The 18866-nt window shown below is 36.4% G+C and overlaps 1 protein-coding gene across 1 annotated transcript in view; it reads right to left on the bottom strand.

The window, feature by feature from the left end:
• GABRA4 (gamma-aminobutyric acid type A receptor subunit alpha4) overlaps window positions 1-18866 on the bottom strand; it is a 73821-nt gene that overhangs the window by 23982 nt on the left and 30973 nt on the right. The window lies entirely within an intron of this gene.

The following is an 18866-nucleotide window of genomic DNA, read 5'->3' as shown; positions in this document are numbered from 1 at the left end:
AAACGAATTGTTACAAAGGATAACATAGTCCACTTGGTCATTTGTTCTTGTCATCTTTATCATCTACCATCAATATATCAAGAGGCTTCTAGCTAATGTCTTTATCTTTTTACTGGATAGTAACCAAGAAGTTAACTGTAGCCAATGATTATCTCAAACTGTCTCATCAGATTCTGAAATTCCTTACGGGTTGTAACTTTAACCTTTAACTCCATTTTAGCATGCCTATTATATTTGTTATACTGCAAGACCAAACCAGTCAATCCTAAAGGAAATCAATCCTGAATATTCATTGGAACAATTGAGGCTGAAGCTGAAGCTCCAATACTTTGGCCATCTGATGTGAAGAGCTGACTCATTGAAAAAGACCCTGCTGCTGGGAAAGATTGAAGGCAAAAGGAAAAGAGGGCGACAGAGGACAAGATGGTTGGATGGTATCACTGATTCAGTGGATATGAATTTGAGCAAACTTCGGGAGACAGTGAAGAACAGGGAAGCCTGGTTTGCTGCAGTCCATGAGGTCGCAAAGAGTCAGACACGACTTAGCGACTGAACAACAACAAAATACTAACTCAACATATGTCATATATACTAAGATTGCCGTTTGGTAACATTTAACTGAAATACATTACAAGTTTTCAATCCTAGAGGAAGACTGCTTTTTATATTTGCTTTTATCATTAGGGTAACTATCCACTCTATTGGACAAAAGCCAGGATACTTCTGTCCTAAACAAATGTTAGCTGGTAGGTCAAAAGGTATAAATGTGGGTTGTTACAAGCAAAGACAATCTATCCATCATAGGTTAACTGCAAAAAATAATCAAAAATTCCAATCTATCACATGGAACTTGAAGGTCACACAGGAAATAATTGCAAGTTTCACTTAAAAAGTTATTTTTAAATCATCCCAAATTTTATAGAATTTGGTGCTTCTGTACACATCTTTAAAGTATATGTAATAATGAATTTGATCAAATAAATGTGACTATTGTACAAATCCATCTGCTGCTGCTGCTGCTAAGTCACTTCAGTCGTGTCTGACTCTGTGCGACCCCATAGACAGCAGCCCACCAGGCTTCCCCGTCCCTGGGATTCTCCAGGCAAGAACACTGGAGTGGGTTGCCATTTCCTTCTCCAATGCATGAAAGTGAAAAGTGAAAGGGAAGTCGCTCAGTCGTGTCCGACTCTTCGCGACCCCATGGACTGCAGCCTACCAGGCTCCTCTGCCCATGGGATTTTCCAGGCAAGAGTACTGAAGTGGGGGTGCCATTGACAAACCCATCACACGTGCAAAAATGAACGATTTATGGAGTTTTGAACCATGAATGCATATGAATTCAATAAAGAAAACTGAAAAAATAAGAAAAAAAAATATTGAAAGCTACTAAAGGAGAGAGTCTTTGTTTAATTAAAAAAAAAAAAAAACAAACAAGATTCACCACATAAAAATCTCTTCCTATTTTTATGAATTGCTCAGGGATACTAATATAACTTCCTGTCAGCAAATCAAGTCTCCATTGACCATAATCTATTTCAGTCCTGAAATGTATTCTTGTTCTGTGGATAATAGGTAACCTCCTTGGTGCCATTTTTAGATCAGCCCGTTGGCAAACATTAAGCAGAAAGCATGTTAACATTTTTCAGGATCAGCTAAGGCTTTAGCAAAGTGGTTTCTTGCTTGCAGAAGCAGCCAGAGTGAGTTCAGCACAGGGGAAAGTGACTGTTGAAGCTCCTCCTCTGCACAAGCCTGAACAGCTTCAAGTCAAAATCAAATAAACAAACTAACAAAACAATCCTACTGAGAGCATTAAGATGCCCACAGAGGATGTATCCCCATCAGCCCCAGGCACACTGAGTACAGCTCCAAGGTTTTGACATCCTTAGCTCCAAACTCAAGCTTTGTCCTAAAAACAAACTAATACATTTAAAAATGCTAATCACCATAATCACTAGCACAATTTCTTATTAATTACCTGTTTTGCTATCAGAAAGAGACAGCTGGTAAAGGAAATTAAAAGCCAGATCTTGGCTTCATCTTCACTTCAAAAGATCATTTTTGACTTGCTAAAAATCATTCTGTTTTTTTAAATTTCTTTTTAATTGAAGGATAATTGCTTTACAATATTGTGTTAGCGTCCCCTATACAACAATGTGAACCAGCCATAAGTATACACATGCCCCCTCCCTCTTGAGCTTCCCCAATCCCTCAGCCAATCCTACCCCTCTAAATTATCACTGAGCACCAGGTTGAGCTCCCTGTACTATACAGCAACCTCCAATCAGCTACCCACTCCACACATGGTAATGTATATGTTTCATTACTACTCTCTTAATCCATCCCACCTTCTCCTTCCCCAGCTGCCGCCAAAGTTTGTTCTCTGTGTCTGCATCTCTATTTGTACCCTGAAAATAGGTACATCAGTACCATTTTCCTAGATTCCATATATATGCATTAATATAAGAAATTTGTTTCTCTCTTTCTCACTTACTTCATTCTGTATAACAGGCTCTAGGTTCATCCACTCATGAGAACTGACCCAAATGTGTCCCTTTTTATGGCTATGAGTAATATCCCATTGTATGCATGGATCCATAACTTCTTCATCCATTCATCATCCATCAATGGACATCTAGGTGGCTTCCTAGATGTCCTAGCTATTGTAAATAGTGCTGCTATGAACATTGGGGTGCCTGTGTCTTATCTCAAGTATGGTTTTCCCAGGGTATATGCCCATAGTGAAATTGCTGGGTCACATGCAGTTTTATTCCTAGTTTTTTAAGGATTCTTCATACTGTTCTATTCCAACCAAGAGGACCCCCTATTCTCCATACACTCCCTAGCATTTATTGTTTGTAGATTTTTTTTTGATGATGACTATTCTGACTGGTGTGAGGTGAATCTCAATGTAGTTTTGAAAGCTATAGCAATCAAGACAGTATGGTACTGGCACAAAAACAGAACTATAGATCAATGGAACAAGTCAAAAAGCCCAGAGATAAACCCATACACCTATGGGTACCTTATGTTTGACAAAGGAGGCACAAATATACAATGGAGAAAAGATAGCCTCTTCAATAAGTGGTGCTGGGAAAACTGGACAGTTACATGTAAAAGAATGAAGTCAGAACACTTCCTAACACCATACAGATAGATAAACTCAAAATGGATTAAAGACCTAAATGTAACACCAGAAACTATAAAACTCTTGGAGGAAAACAGAGGCAGAATACTTGAAGACATAAATCAAAGCAAGATCCTCTATAACCCACCTCCTAGAGTAATGGAAATAAAAACAAAAGTAAACAAGTGGGACCTAATCAAACTTAAAAGTTTTTGCACAGCTTTTAAGCTTTTAAAAACCTTGCACACCTACAAGCAAGGTGAAAAGACAGTCTTCAGAATGGGAGAAAATAATAGCAAATGAAACAACTGACAAAGGATTAATTTCCAAAATATATAAGCAGCTCATACAACTCAATGCCAGAAACACAAACAACCCATCAAAAACTGGGAAAATGACATTTCTCCAAAGAAGATGTACAGATGGCTAACAAACACATGAAAAGTACCCAACATTGCTCATTATTAGAGAAATGGAAATCAAAACAACAATGAGATATCACCTCACACCAGTCAGAATGGCCATCGTCAAAAAGTCTACAAGCAATAAATGCTGGAGAGGGTGTGGAGAAAAGGGAACGCTCTTGCACTGTTGGTGGGAATGTAAACTGATACACCAACTATGGAAGATGGTATGGAGATTCCTTAAAAAACTAGGAATAAAACCACCATATGACCCAGCAATCCCACTCCTAGGCATATACAAAATTGAACCCTAGGAACCCAAAATTGAAAAAGACACATGTATCCCAATGTTCATTGCAGCACTCTTTACAATAGCTAGAACATGGAAGCAACTTAGATGCCCATCAATAGATGAATGGATAAAGAAGTTGTGGTGCATACACACAATGGAATATAACTCAGCCATAAAAAAGGAGTGCATTTGAGTCAGTTCTAATGAGGTGGATGAACCTAGAACCTATTATACAGAGTGAAGTAAGTCAGAAAGAGAAAAATATATATTGTATACTAATACATATATATGGAATCTAGAAAGATGGTATGATGAAATTTATTTGTAAGGCAGCAATGGAGAAACAGACATAGAGAACAGACTTATGGACACAGGGAGAGGGGAGGAAGAGGGTGAGATGTATGGAGAAAGTAACATGGAAACTTACATTACTGAATGTAAAATACATAGCCGATGGGAATTGCTGTATGGCTCAAGAAACTCAAAGAGGGGCTCTGTATCAACCTAGAGGGGAGGGATAGGGAGGGAGATGGGAGGGAGGTTCAAAAAGGAGGGGACATATGTACACCTATTGCTGATTCATGTTGATGCTTGACAGAAAACAGCAAAATTCTGTAAAACAATTATCCTTCAATTAAAAAATAAATATTTTTTAAAATAATGAAATTAGAACATTTTGTAACACCATACACAAAAATAAACTCAAAATGGATCAAAGACCTAAATGTAAGACCAGAAACTATAAAATTCTTAGAGTAAAACATAGAATACTCTGACATAAATCACATAAATATCCTCTTTGATCCAACTCCTGGAAAATGGAAATAAAAACAAAAATAAACAATTAAATTTAAAAGCTTTTGCACAGCAAAGGAAACTATAAACAAAATGAAAAAACAACCCTCAGAATGGGAGAAAATGATTGCAAATTAAACAACTGACAAAGGATTAATCTTCAAAATATACTAGCAGCTCATGCAGCTCAATACTAGAAAAGCAAACAACCAAATCAAAAAGTGGGAGGAAGACCTAAAGAGACATTTCTCCAAAAAGGACATACAGATGGCCAATGAACACATGAAAAGATACTCAACATCGCTAATTATTAAAAATCATTTTAAACCAAGCAAAAACAGTGCTTTTACATGGTTCAAACAAATAAAACCTGGCTTTTCTCAAAACAAACCACAGGCTCATTGCTTCATGGAAGAGACAGCCAGGGAAGGTCAAGTGCCCAGCTGTCAACTCATTGCTGCTGTTAATGCTGCTTTAGTTAAGGATCAGCTCTTGAGACTATAGCTAGCAAGTTTCTAAATGGTTGTTAGACTCTTGCTCACTTTCCAGGGAAGTACCTTCCAAGCTCCACAGAGGCTTCTTTTTATCACTTTCCAAGCAAAATGCTCTTCCCAGAGCTTCTCCATTTAAACCAGTTCTCAGAAGAGTATTGATTATTCCCTTTTTCCATAGGCAACCAGAGAACACGCCTAGTTTAGCCTAAACAGCACAGTTGAGCACGATTCTCATCTCCCCTCTAGCAGCCCATCTACATTAGGACACAAAGAAAACCCAACAACAAAACTAAGAATCAAACAAATGGACAATTAAAAGGCAGGGATAAGCAGCTCCTTCACAGGGAAGAGTTCCAAAGAAACCAGGTAGTTTGAGGTCGTGTTATCCATTTTTCCTTCAGTAATCCCAAAGCTCTGTGTGAACCTCAAAAAATAAAAAAAGCAATGCTGGGATGGTTTTATGGGATTTTTCTCTATTATTGTTATCATCTAGGACTTCTCTTTCCTATCATTACTAGCAGTAACAATATTTCATAGAGACTATATTGCATTCATTCTTTCATTCATTAACTCAGTATACAAAGGTTGGAAGGTCATTTACTGGGTGCCAGGCTCTGTGCTAAGCATTTGTCTTATGATTTGTATTCTTCAAATTGCTTCTTTAAAAGAAAATCTGTTCAACAGACTAATCCCAGATGTACACAAATGTCCACAGTTTGATAAGCTGGAGAGGATAACATGCTTGTTTTTATATATGAAGAGTTGACTTTCTGCTCCTTGGCTACAGAGGTCTCACCACCTTTGGCTAAGTCCTCTTTGGGAATGTTAATCCTCAGGTGCCAACAAACTGGGGGCTTCCCAGGTGGCACAGGCAGTAAAGAATCTGCCTACCAGTGCCAGAGATGCGGGTTCAATTCCTTTGTGGGGAAGATCCCCTGGAGTAGGAAATGATAATCCACTCTAGTGGATTCCATGGAAAATTCCATGGACAAAGGAGCCTGGAGGTCTACAGCCTATGGGATCTCAAAGAATCGAACAGGACTGAGCTCCCACGCATGCCAACAAACTGGCCAAAAAGGAAATGCAGATGTCCTAAACAGTGGAGTACTCCCTCCCTCTTTCCTTTGTCTAATATTTTCATGGTATGAGATTTTCTACTTTTAAGTGATCCCTTGATATCTATACTAAACTGCCTGGACTCAGTAAAAATTTTTTAAGGAGGCAAAAATAGAAGCACTCTCAGGGAAACTAACCCCCATCCTTACTTGCAAACCCCTAACCTTCTTGATGAAAGTGAAAGAGGAGAGTGAAAAAGTTGGCTTAAAGCTCAACATTCAGAAAACGAAGATCATGGCATCTGGTCCCATCACTTCATGGGAAATAGATGGGAAAACAGTGGAAACAGTGTCAGACTTTATTTTTGGGGGCTCCAAAATCACTGCAGATGGTGATTGCAGCCATGAAATTAAAAGATGCTTACTCCTTGGAAAGAAAGTTATGACCAACCTAGATAGCATACTCAAAAGCACAGACATTACTTTGCCAACAAAGGTCCATCTAGTCAAGGCTATGGTTTTTCCAGTAGTCATGTATGGATGTAAGAATTGGACTGTGAAGAAAGCTGAGCGCTAAAGAATTGATGCTTTTAAACTGTGGTGTTGGAGAAGACTCTTGAGAGTCCCTTGGACTGCAAGGAGATCCAACCAGTCCATCCTAAAGGAGATCAGTCCTGGATGTTCATTGGAAGGACTGATGCTGAAGATGAAACTCCAATACTTTGGCCACCTCATGCAAAGAGTTAACTCATTGGAAAAGACCCTGATGCTGGGAGGGATTGGGGGCAGGAGGAGAAGGGGACGACAGAGGATGAGATAGGATGGATGGCATCACCGACTTGACGGACATGAGTTTGGGTGAACTCTAGGAGTTGGTGATGGACAGGGAGGCCTGGCGTGCTGGGATTCATGGGGTCGCAAAGAGTCGGACATGACTGAGCGACTGGACTGAACTGAACTGAACCTTCTTTTAGAATTCCTTATAAGCAAACTTTTCTTTGAAAGGAATCTACAACTGTTTTCAATTAGCCAAACAAAAAGTAAGTAAAAAAGGTGGCTTCAGCAAAACTACTCCTAAAAGAGGGAGAGAGTTTGAGAAAGAAGCAAAATTCACTGGACTACATTGTTAGGGAGTCATGAGACTGGAGGGAATAAAGAAATGCCCAAGCTAGTTGTCTACATGAAAACATTAGATTTTTAAAAATTACTCAAGTCATAAAAAATAACAAAATAATTCAATTTACAGTAACATGGAGGAACCTAAAAACTATTATACTGAGTGAAGTAAATCAGATGCAGAAAGACAAATATATATGATATTGCTTATATGTGGAATCTAAAAAAAAGTGTATAGATGAACTTATTTACAGAACAGAAGTAAAATCACAGATGTACAAAACAAACTTAGGTTACCAGGCGATAAGCAAGGGAAGGGATAAATGGGGAGTTTGGAATTGATATATATACACTACTGTATATAAAATAGATAACTAATAAGAACGTACTGTATAGCAGAGAGAGCTCTACTCAATACTCTATAATGGCCTATACGGGAAAAGAATCTAAAAAAGAGGAGATATAGATATATATATATATATTTGGATATATCTCATTAACTCTGCTGTATAACTGAAACTAACACAACATGGTAAATCAGCTATAGTTCAATAAAAATTTAAAACTAAAAGAAAACTAAAAAAACTAAAAAATTAAAGATAGAGCAAATGAAGGGGAAAGAATAGTTCTACAGAATAATTAAGCAAGAGGAATGTGAAAATTCAGGCTCACTAATAAAAGCACCAAAAAAGACATTGGGAAAGAATTTGACACATTATTCAAACAAAGAAGTTAGGTAGGGTAAGAGTCTCCTGGAAGATGAAATAGTAGCAAATATTAGGAAAAACACACCATCCCACACAATCTGAAAAGAAAATGCCCTCTCCTTTAATTGGCCAAAATACATAACAATTTTCCTCTACCAAAGACATTTATATGCATAATATCCTCTCATTTATTTAAATGAAATGAAACAAGTAATACCCAAACTGATGCACCTTGAAACTTCTAAATTATCACAGGCTGAGAGAAAGGCTGGAGATTTAGCGATGTATATTATGTTGTGGGGAAATTAGCCCCTCAAAATAGCAGAAGGGAAATTGGCCGCTTAGCCAAATAAACCAGAAGGAATGAATACTCTTACTCAGTAGCTGAGGGATGAGAACTTGCTGGATAATACAGCCAAATATTGAGGGAATTTGTTTCAAGCATCTGCATATTTTTGAAGCTGACAGTGTTCCCCCCTAAAAAGAAGTGCTGGCCCACTCACGTAGTAACACAGAAAAAGATTCACCAAGTTAATAATAATGGGAAACACCATTAAGAAAAAAACTGAGCAAAAATTTCACGTGGGGAAATGGATGGCTTCTTCATGTATTGCTCTCCCTGACAACTGAACACCTATCTCAGTTATATGAGAAGTGAAATCAATCAGTAGCTGTTTCTTGAGCACCTGCTAGATTCTTAGCAAATCTGTGCCAGATGTACTGGAGAAGGAACAGAGTAAATGGAGAAGTAATAAAAATATCAACAACGTGACAGAAGTTTACTAATTATAGAGCAATTCTACAGCAATCCTTAAGCTAACGCATAAAAATCACAAACTAAACTAATGATATTTATAGTAATGAGGTGGCTCATTTCTTTGATACTCTCCTTTATCTGCTGACCATCAGTAAAATACACCTCACTGCCAGGCTAGGTTCTCTCACCAGCTCCTCCCAAAATTCACATTTTTTACATCTCTTGGCCCCTACAGAATACCTATGCTGTCACCTGACATAGTATAAATTCAGTAAGGGCAAAAACTCTCTTTTAAGATCCTTTAAAATTTTCCTCTTCACCTTTACAATAGAATTCTTTTGAAATATATTATAAATAAATATTGTTAATTGAATGTACTAGTACATATCAGGCAGGTTATTTCAAACCAAAAATTCAAAGACATACCTTTTAACATTTTTTAGATGTTTAAAATGTCAAAAAATTGGAAAAACTATGGATTAGCCTATAGTCAAAGTGACTGAGCTAAATCAATTGGTGATTTTTAGCATTGAGGAAATCCACATATATTTTGTGCAAAGCTAGACATTTGGAGAGTGTGTCTAATTTTCTGAGACTTTAGCTTCTATGTAAACTGAACTGCCAGCCCTGAACTGCTTGGGCTTCATTATAAATGGGATAGAGTTTTATTGTCTGGCTTACACTTTCAACAATATAAACATTGACAACCTTCAGAAAAATGAGGAATAGGGTGGGGAGTGAAGCTGTGGGGGTAGGCACAGGAAAGAGTCACCAGTCGTGGTATTTGGTTACAAGAGAGGGGAAACAATTTATACAGGTTGTAAATCTAGACTTTGGAGCCAGACTATTGGGTTTAAATCCTGGCTCAGTTATTTAGGAGGTGTGTGCTTGGACGAATCACTTACACCTCTCTGTGTCTCAGTTAGTCATCTATAAAAGAGGATGAAACTAGAACAGGATTGCTATGCCAATTATATAAGGTAATATATGCAAAATATTTAAAATACTCCCTGGTGCTACTAAACACAGGATCAGTTGATGTTCTTATTGCTTTTGGAACAGTATGGACTTTTGCTATGTAAGAGTACATAAAATAACCTGAATATTTAGTTTGACCTGACTCAGTGAACCCAAAAAGAACCATCCTTCTTTGTAGCCATGCTTATGAAAGTAAACATATGTTAAAGAGTATAAAGCAAGCTAGCATTGGTTACAGATACGGATGAGTTTGTAGTAACAGGTTTTTAAATTAGAAGGGAATTTGGATATAATCTTGGTTAACATCATCAGGTAACAGACAGAGAAATGTACACTCAGATATTAGGTTGTGTGATCAAAGAAAAGCCAGAAAACTGAGAGTAGAGACAAAAATCCCTCAATGCCTGGCTGGTTTCTCTAGTTGAGAGTCAGCACAGTGCACCTGAAAGCATCCAAAACACTTCACCAAGGCTCAGTGTCCTCAACCATAAAACTGTATATGTAACAACACGACTTATCTTAGGGTGTTTGTGGAAATCAGAGATAACACACGTAAAGTAACTAGCACAATATATATATATACGGCACATGTGTGTGTGTGCTAAGTCGTGTCGGTTGTGATCAACTCTTTGCAACTCCATGGATGCATCTCTTATGTCTCTGCATTGGTAGGTGGGTTCTTCACCACTATGGCCACCTGGGAAGCCCTATAGGGCACAGAAGTAACAATGACGGGGACTTCTCTGGTGGTCCAGTGGCTAAGAATCCACTTCCCAATGCAGGGGATGTGGTTTTGATTCTTGGTCAGGGAACTAAAGATCCCACATACCAAAGGGCAACTGAACCCATGTGCCACAATTAAAATCTGACATCAAAAATAAATAAATAACATTTTTAAAATAACAATGATTATGATGGTGACAAGCTACTTACTAAATCCCAAAATTCTACATATTGTATAAATACACTTCCAGCTTCTTCCTTTGTCATATTTGCAAACATAGAATACATGAAAATAAATGGAAAAGTTTACTAGTAATCTATATCCATACCACATACACACACTCCTACATTGTATTATACTAGGTTTACAAGATGCCTTAATACTTCCTTAAATACTAGCTAATATATTAATATCTAGCCTTCCTAATGCAGCATTGAAATTATGGCATTTCCCCTTCTGGAGGAGAAAATAGCCTAAATTTTCAATTATGATGCTAATGTTGGCATTTTTCTTCCCATGTGATGTTATTACAAATAATTACCAAGATATGCATAGTATTACTTCAATAAGCTACTAAAACTGATCGCTTCTCCTCCCTTTGTCATTTTGAATAATGTCTCTTACCTTGTCACTTTTTGCATTTCAAAGGCTAATTTGAAGTCTCAGCTTAACTCTTTCTGATTTAATTTATCATCACCCTCTCAAACATCCTTCAAAGCATTTTTCACTTTTATTCATTCACGTTCACATTCATTTATTCACATTCACATACATATCATTATTTAAATATTTGAAGTCAAGTGATGAATGTCACCCCCTACACTACCCTCAGAGTATTCCCAAACTACTACACTTAACAAGTGTTCCATTAATATAGCCATAAATAAATAGGTTCCCAGTAGGAAATTGAATTCATAGATCCATATTCCAGCACATAGGTCTGAAGTAGCAGTGAATATTTGAGGGTAAGCTTATACTACTACAAACATACTTGAATTATTCTAAAACCAAGATTCTACATATTACATATAGTCAATTATAAGAATAATATCCTGTCTCCTTCACTTTAAGACTATTCTCCCAGGTTTTCTATTCTTTGACTCCTCAGCACCTTGCATGATGACTAGTGCACAGTAGTTGCTCTGGAAACAGTTGTTAAATTGCTAACGGAGATTTGGCTCTCTTGCTTTAGCAAAATGACAATTTCTCATGAGTCAGCATGTGACACATAATAAAAGTAACAGATGAAAAACATGGTTGGAAATTAAACAAAATTCTGATACTCATGACACTTAAATCATCCAGTTTAATAATTGTGCGATTAAACAATTACTCATTGCCTAAAGAGCATTACTAACTACAGAACATTCAGTACAGAAAAAAGTATGGCTTCAGAGAGGTACAATTTATATAAGACTTAAAGAAGTCATTAAACTACTACTGTCACCAACAAACTGAAATGTCAAGTGGAATGACAGTACCTCTTCACATCCTTATTCAAACTGCCACGGAAAGAGATTTTAAACTAAGTTAAGAAGTGAAAGAAATAAGGATAAATGAGAAAACGAGGTGTTTTTTTGTTTGTTTTTTTTTTTGCATGCTAGCTTAAACTATTTAAAGCACAGCATTTCTAAGAGGAATTTTGAGAATGATTGAGATGAAAATCTGAAACTGGCCTAGTTTATAGAGCCTGTTAGAATGCAATGAGGTTTGTGATTACCAAGCACTGGGAAATCATTGTACTTAACACTGGTGTTGCTCACAGACACCGATATCTGTGTGGGCTTCCCTGGTAGCTCAGCTCGTAAAGAATCCACCTGCGATGCAGGAGACCTCAGTTCAATTCCTGGGCTGGGAATGTCCTCTGGAGAAGGGATAGGCTATGCACTCCGATATTCTTGGGCTTCCCTGGTGGCTCAGCAGGTAAAGAATCCACCTGCAATGCAGGAGACCTGGCTTTGATCCCTGGGTTGGGAAGATCCCCTGGAGAAGGGAAAGGCTACCTACTCCAACATTCTGGCCAGAAGAATTCCATGCATGGTATACTCCATAGAGTCGCAAAGAATTGGACAAGACTGAGCGACTTTCACTTTCAGTGAAAGAGATGACAAAAATGATCCAAGAACAACAAACTGTACTCTCCTCATAATGCATGGCTGCACTTATAGATTTACAGAGACTTTTCATTTTGCTTGATTTTGTTTTCAAAGTGTCCTCCTCAGTTCCCTGTTGTTGTCCACTAGCTAAGTCCAACTTTTGACATGCATGTCTCAGAATGACTATCTGCTGTTCCTGGTCCTCACAGTGACCTGATTCTAGCTCACCACTTAATATCCACCTAAAGTTCACACTTAACTGTGGTAAGGAGGAATTTTACATAAAAATGCAAGTGCTTTTGGAAATTGGTGATAAATGTATTGGTTTTTAGAGGCACCACATTTCCTACTGTCTGATTACTATGGTTGGCTGATTATAATAAACAACTGTGACTATTAGACACTGTGCTATGTGCTGTATGGGAAGACAGAATGAAGCCATAATCAGTTTTATTAAGGAGTTCACCATCCATGTAGGTAAACAAAGTAATCACATATGAAATAATTTATTCAAAATACTTTAGAATATTACAGATGATAACTTATGTGTGGTGCATGCGTTAGATATCAAAGATGCTTCAAGGAAATAAACAATGATAATGATCACAGCTACTGTGACCATCAGGGAAATGCAAATCAAAACCATCTGAGATAGCACCTCACACTTGTCAGATGGCTATCATCATAAAGACCACAAATAAAAAACACTGGAGAGCGTGTGGAGACCCTGTTTAGTGAGGGGCCCTGTACACCATTGGAGGGAATGTAAATTGGTATAGCCACTATGAAGAACAAGAAGGTTTCTCAAGAAACTAAAAATAGAACTACCATATGATCCAGTAATTCCACTCCTGAGTATATTTCCAAAGGAAATAAAAACACTAACACATGTATACCTGTGGTGGATTCATTTTGATATTTGGCAAAACTAATACAATTATGTAAAGTTTAAAAATAAAATAAAATTAAAAAAAAAAAGAAAAACTATATATACCCCCATGTTCATTGCAGCTCTATTCACAGTTGCCATGATATGGAAGCAACCTAAGTGTCCATCAATAGATTAATGGATTAAAAAGATGTAGTATATATGTGTATGTTTATATATATATATATATATATATACACACACACACACACACACAATGAAACACTACTTAACCACCAAAAGAATGTTGCCATTTGCTATAGCATGGCTTGGTCTGGAGGGTATTCTTAGTGAAATAAGTCATACAGAGAAAGACAAATAGTTCCTATTTTTTCTATTCTTTTTTCTCTTATTTTGTTATTACCCACATTATGTAGATGTGGACTCTTGCCACAATGTTCTTGAGATCCTTAAGTTTGGTCAAAATGATCCTCATCTGGGAAATAGGGCTAGAGTTTGACTTTGAAGAATAGACAGTAAAGAAGGAGATTTTCAGGAATGCACTTGAATTACTAAATTCAAGGTGCATCTTGAATTATTTATATACTCTTTTAATATCATCTTTTTCTTAAAGATTCTAAGTGGAGCAAATAGCTATTTAATTTACAAATATCCTTGTAAGAATCTATGAGCACTTTAACAGTGAAAAGTCCATGAAGAATAGCTACAGTGAAATGTAAACAGACAAAGCAATTAGGTAGATGGGACAGGAAAGGTGCACAGTGGAGATGTATGCACTTGTATTCAGAAAAGTACCCATTTACATTCCATCCTATCACGGGTTAGGAGAAAATGTCCCACTATGGAAAAGTCCACCTGTCTAAACTTGAACTAAGTATCGTCTTCATTAAACGTGCTTCACTGCTCTTCTCTGTTCTAATGAATGATGCCACCACCATCTATCTCATCCTTCATTTCCCTGTCCCAACATCTAATCAGTCATTAAGATGTGAAATGAGAAGTTTGAGGTTTGCAAGCCCAGTCCTACCACTTACCAGATAAATAACTCTGGGCAGATTGCTTGATCCCTAACTAGCAATATCCTCATTGGTAAAACATGGACAAAAATAGAATGTATTTTATAAGTTGTTAAAATTAAAATGTATCTACAATGTCTGTAAAAGTTCTTACTAAAAGCATTTGGAATATTTTGCTGTTGTTATTTAATCATAGAAACACAAACAAAAGACTCTGTGTTAGGCTCATCATTTTATACACATGTATTATACACACACACACATACATTCTAATGTCTATCTGTATAGCTATATTATAAATTAAATACTATAAAACAGAATTTAAGAGAACAAACCCTACACTCAGACACAACTAAATTAAGCTAAATATTGGGTCTACCATTTTCTAGTTTTGTTATCTTGAATATATCACTTAACAACTTCAAGGGTCACTTCCTTCATCTGTCAAATAGTTATTGTGAGTTTGCAACTAATTAGCACATGTTAAGCATATCACACAGTACCTGACACAATATAAAAGTCCAAGGAATTTTAGTCATTGTATCATGGGATATTTTTAACAATATATAATGTGCATACATTAATGTATACTTTCTGACTGAACAAGAACTGTGAAATATATTTTCAAATAATTGTTAAAATATGATTTTATTAAGAAATCTCCACATTTTATAGTTACTTATTGTCCAAACCATCCTATTAGTCCAGATCACCTGTGTCAGCGAGCAAGTAGGTACTCTAAGAAGCAGTAAGGATATGGAAAGATAGAACCACAAAAACAGAGCTCAGCTTAAATACTGGAAGGGCAAAGTCAAAGTCAGAATTACAGTAATGTCGCAGAAGCAAAACATCCACTTTCCCTCCTGAGATGCCTAAAAACATACTCAGGCTGCCCGTAGCTGCTCTTAGAGTCTGCCAATCGGCCTTTTCTCCTTGCTTCATGAATATTCCATAAAGCATAAGCTTTCCAATTCCCAAGAAATAAAAATGGTAACCATAATACTCTGCTAGGCCATTAAGAGTCCATAGGTCACATATAGTGACAATGAATCAAACGACTAGTGAGCTTACCCAAAGGACCGGTGAACTATCAAATATTGTGCAGACTGAAGGCAATTTTAAATGAGGAGTTTAAACACATTTTAAACAAAGGCAGCGTTATTCAAATAAGCAAATAGCTACACAAGTTGGAACACGTTAGAATAATAAAATTTCAACTTACTAAGATAATTAGAATATTTCCTACCAGGAACATATTTTAAAACTTTGCTCTTAACACACTCTTTCCCCTTCTTGATTTCCTTCTCCTTATTTATCTATGTTTTTCTCTGTCTCCTTCCCTTCCTCAATTTTAATGCATTCTCAACCTTCAAAGCTAAACTTAATACTGAAAGTATTCAATGACAACTGAAGCCCCAAAGCCAGGTGTGTTCTGGCAGCAATATGTACTCTGGAGGATGGATGGTCAATTCATTAATCACTGTCCTTAGAACACAGATTCTTCAAGGAAACTGCTCTGGAGATCTAAGTTGTAATACATACATGGTTACACACTGTAGAGGATGTGAAACACATATTTTGATGAAATTTATTATAAATTCCTTCCAAACCTGTAAAGACTGTGACTCTATGCCCTTCACAAACAAATTTCATCATCTTATTCTTTATTATGCCATTTGCACACAGCATGAGGCCCATGCTGCCAAGAGGAGTTACTGAATCCAAGCGGACTTAGCCAACTGGACACACCAAACCTAGCATTCATCAGTGATAACAACTGTTACAGTCAAAAAATGTTTCAAGGAGGTATTAGTTCTCATCCCAACTTTGGAAATTCTGCAGAATAGTTTTATGCTAGTTAAGCAGTACTTTCAAGTAAATACAATAACACTATGCAAGGAGTCTTATCACCTTGCAAAAATGAAAAGAGAACCACATTAACTCATTATAAACAGAAAAAAACTACATATTTATATATGTGTGTGTGTGTGTGTATTTATATATATATGTCTCCAAATGCATAATCTTTACACTTTAGCAATCCTGGGATCAGGGCGAGTTAATAGCTACAAGGAAAAGTCAATATATTTAATAACTTCCACAATATTAGAAAATGAGAAGTTGAAATATGTTGTTTTAAAAGTTAAACACTGGTTATAATAGGACAGATAGCTTTCAAAGTATATGAAAAAATAAAGAATGTGAAAATTAAGCAATAAAAATGTATTACAAAAGTTAATATTAAGAAAGAATGTAAAAGTTAATGAAATCAGACCAAATAGAATTCAAGGGGTACTATACGGAATCTCCCCAAAGAGGTTATTTTATGATCAAATTCACAGAGTTCAATGAAAATAGAGCTGTTATAAATCTTTACATGTTGAGTATCATAGCATCAAGATGCATAAAACAAAACTAGTTAAAATGCAAAACTAAAACAATCTCATTTTTGGAGAATTTTTCTTAACGTTTTTGGTATTTGAAAGATCAAGAAGACAAGAAGTGACTAGAGGTGACATAATAATGTTTTAGGTAAAATTAGTAACTAGTAGTCAACTCCTTAATTTCCATCAAACATTTATAAGCTTTAGTATAATTCAGACCACAATGAAAATATCAATAACATTCAAATCTATACAGGTAACATTTCTGAATATAAGGTGGTTCAGCTAAAAATACAATGAAGCTAGATAAACAAACAATATCCCATTTGGAACTTATAATATTATCTTCCAAATAATTACGAGCTTATATAGAAAAATAGCAGCATAATTGCAGAATATTTAGCAAATAATTATGATAATACATCACCAAAAAGTTATGAATTATGGCCAAAGCTGTATGCAAAGGAAATCTCATTGCAATAAAGGAAACTTTATTATTAAATAAGAAACAGTGAAAATAAATTAAGAACTAAACTCAAAATGCTAGAAAAAGAGTAACAAAATTAATCTGCAGAAAGATGAAATTAAAATAAATCTTAAGTCAACAATAAGAATAAAAAGCAAATAAATAAAGACAGGATAATTTTTTAAAGGAACGGTAGATAGAATTATTCTACCAAGGCCTCAATACAACAAAGCAAAACAACAAACACAACAAAACAACAATAAAAGGCAGAAAGGACACAAAATTACTTATGGGGAAAGGGAAAGGGAATAAATAATGAGTTTTTTATCTGACAATAGTAAACAAAATTCATTTTAATAATTTTGAAAATCTTGATGAAATTGATTTCTTTAGAAGAAAATGTAAGCTATCCAAACTTACTTTAATGGAAGGACAATAATTTTTTCTATCAGCTCATATGTCATTCTTAGAGAACCAGTGCCCTTATCCCTGCACTGGGAAAGACAGCTATAAAGTGAAGGACCCTTAACAGTTTATACCTACCAGGGTAAAGTGAAAGTGAAAGTGAAGTCGTATCCGACTCTTTGCGACCCCATGGACTGTAGCCTATCAGGCTCCTCCGTCCATGGGATTTTCCAGGCAAGAGTGCTGGAGTGGATTGCCATTTCCTTCTCCAGGGGCTCTTCCCGACCCAGGAATCAATCTGGGTCTCCCGCATTGCAGGTAGACGCTTTACCGTCTGAGCCACCAGGGAAGCCCAGGGTAAACAGCTAACCTAATTTGTTCTACTGGCATCTTCTCTGGGAGGACTTCCTGGTCCCAGAACTGAATTCTACTATTGTCACAATGCCCTAACATTTTCTTCCCACTTTGGTGATTCAGCACTATCAAAGCAATGCACCATCTAATGTACCGGTTTTGCTATATATATATACATTTTTTGTAAATTTTCTGTCTCCCCTGTCCTACATACTTAAATCTAAGTCCATAGAGTAAGATAATTGTCAGAGGGCTTTGTGTGCCCTTGTTTCTCAGATCATCAACAGTGTCTGGTGCATAGTTGATGCTAAATGTGTATTTGGTGAATGAGTGAAAAAAAAGAATGAATGCATGTTTGAATAATTAAGGGGATGAGTTATTACCATAGAGAATAGAGTTGGTGACTTTCATACACTTTGATTTGGGTACATGCAAACAAAAGGAGCTTTTGACTCATTTGTGGCAACTACAATAAGGCTGTGTATAACTGACCATAGATACTTCTTTGATTCAGGAAAGAAAAAGAGAGAGAGATAGTAGAGTATCAGAGGAGGAGGAAGAGAAGGAAGAGAAGGAGGAGGAGGAAGAGGAGGTGATGATTGCTTGCTTTCTCATTTTCATGATGGTTTGCTATTTTTGTACAACTGGTATCCAAAAGTCACTTTTTAATTTTTTTTAATTTGCAGAATCACTCATGTGCCCAATGTAAATTACAGTAGCTCTTATATACTTTCATATCCTTTTAGATCTGTCTCTTTAGGACAAAAATTCTCAGTCTTGGAAGGATATCACCTGCACCTATGAGTCTTC

The sequence above is a fragment of the Bos grunniens genome, chromosome 6 (assembly GCF_055505025.1).
Source record: "Bos grunniens cultivar Pamir isolate PY7600 chromosome 6, Bosgru_T2T1.0, whole genome shotgun sequence".
NCBI lineage: Eukaryota > Metazoa > Chordata > Mammalia > Artiodactyla > Bovidae > Bos > Bos grunniens.
Note: the sequence above shows the minus strand (reverse complement) of the source record. Positions and strands in the feature narration are given on the sequence as shown.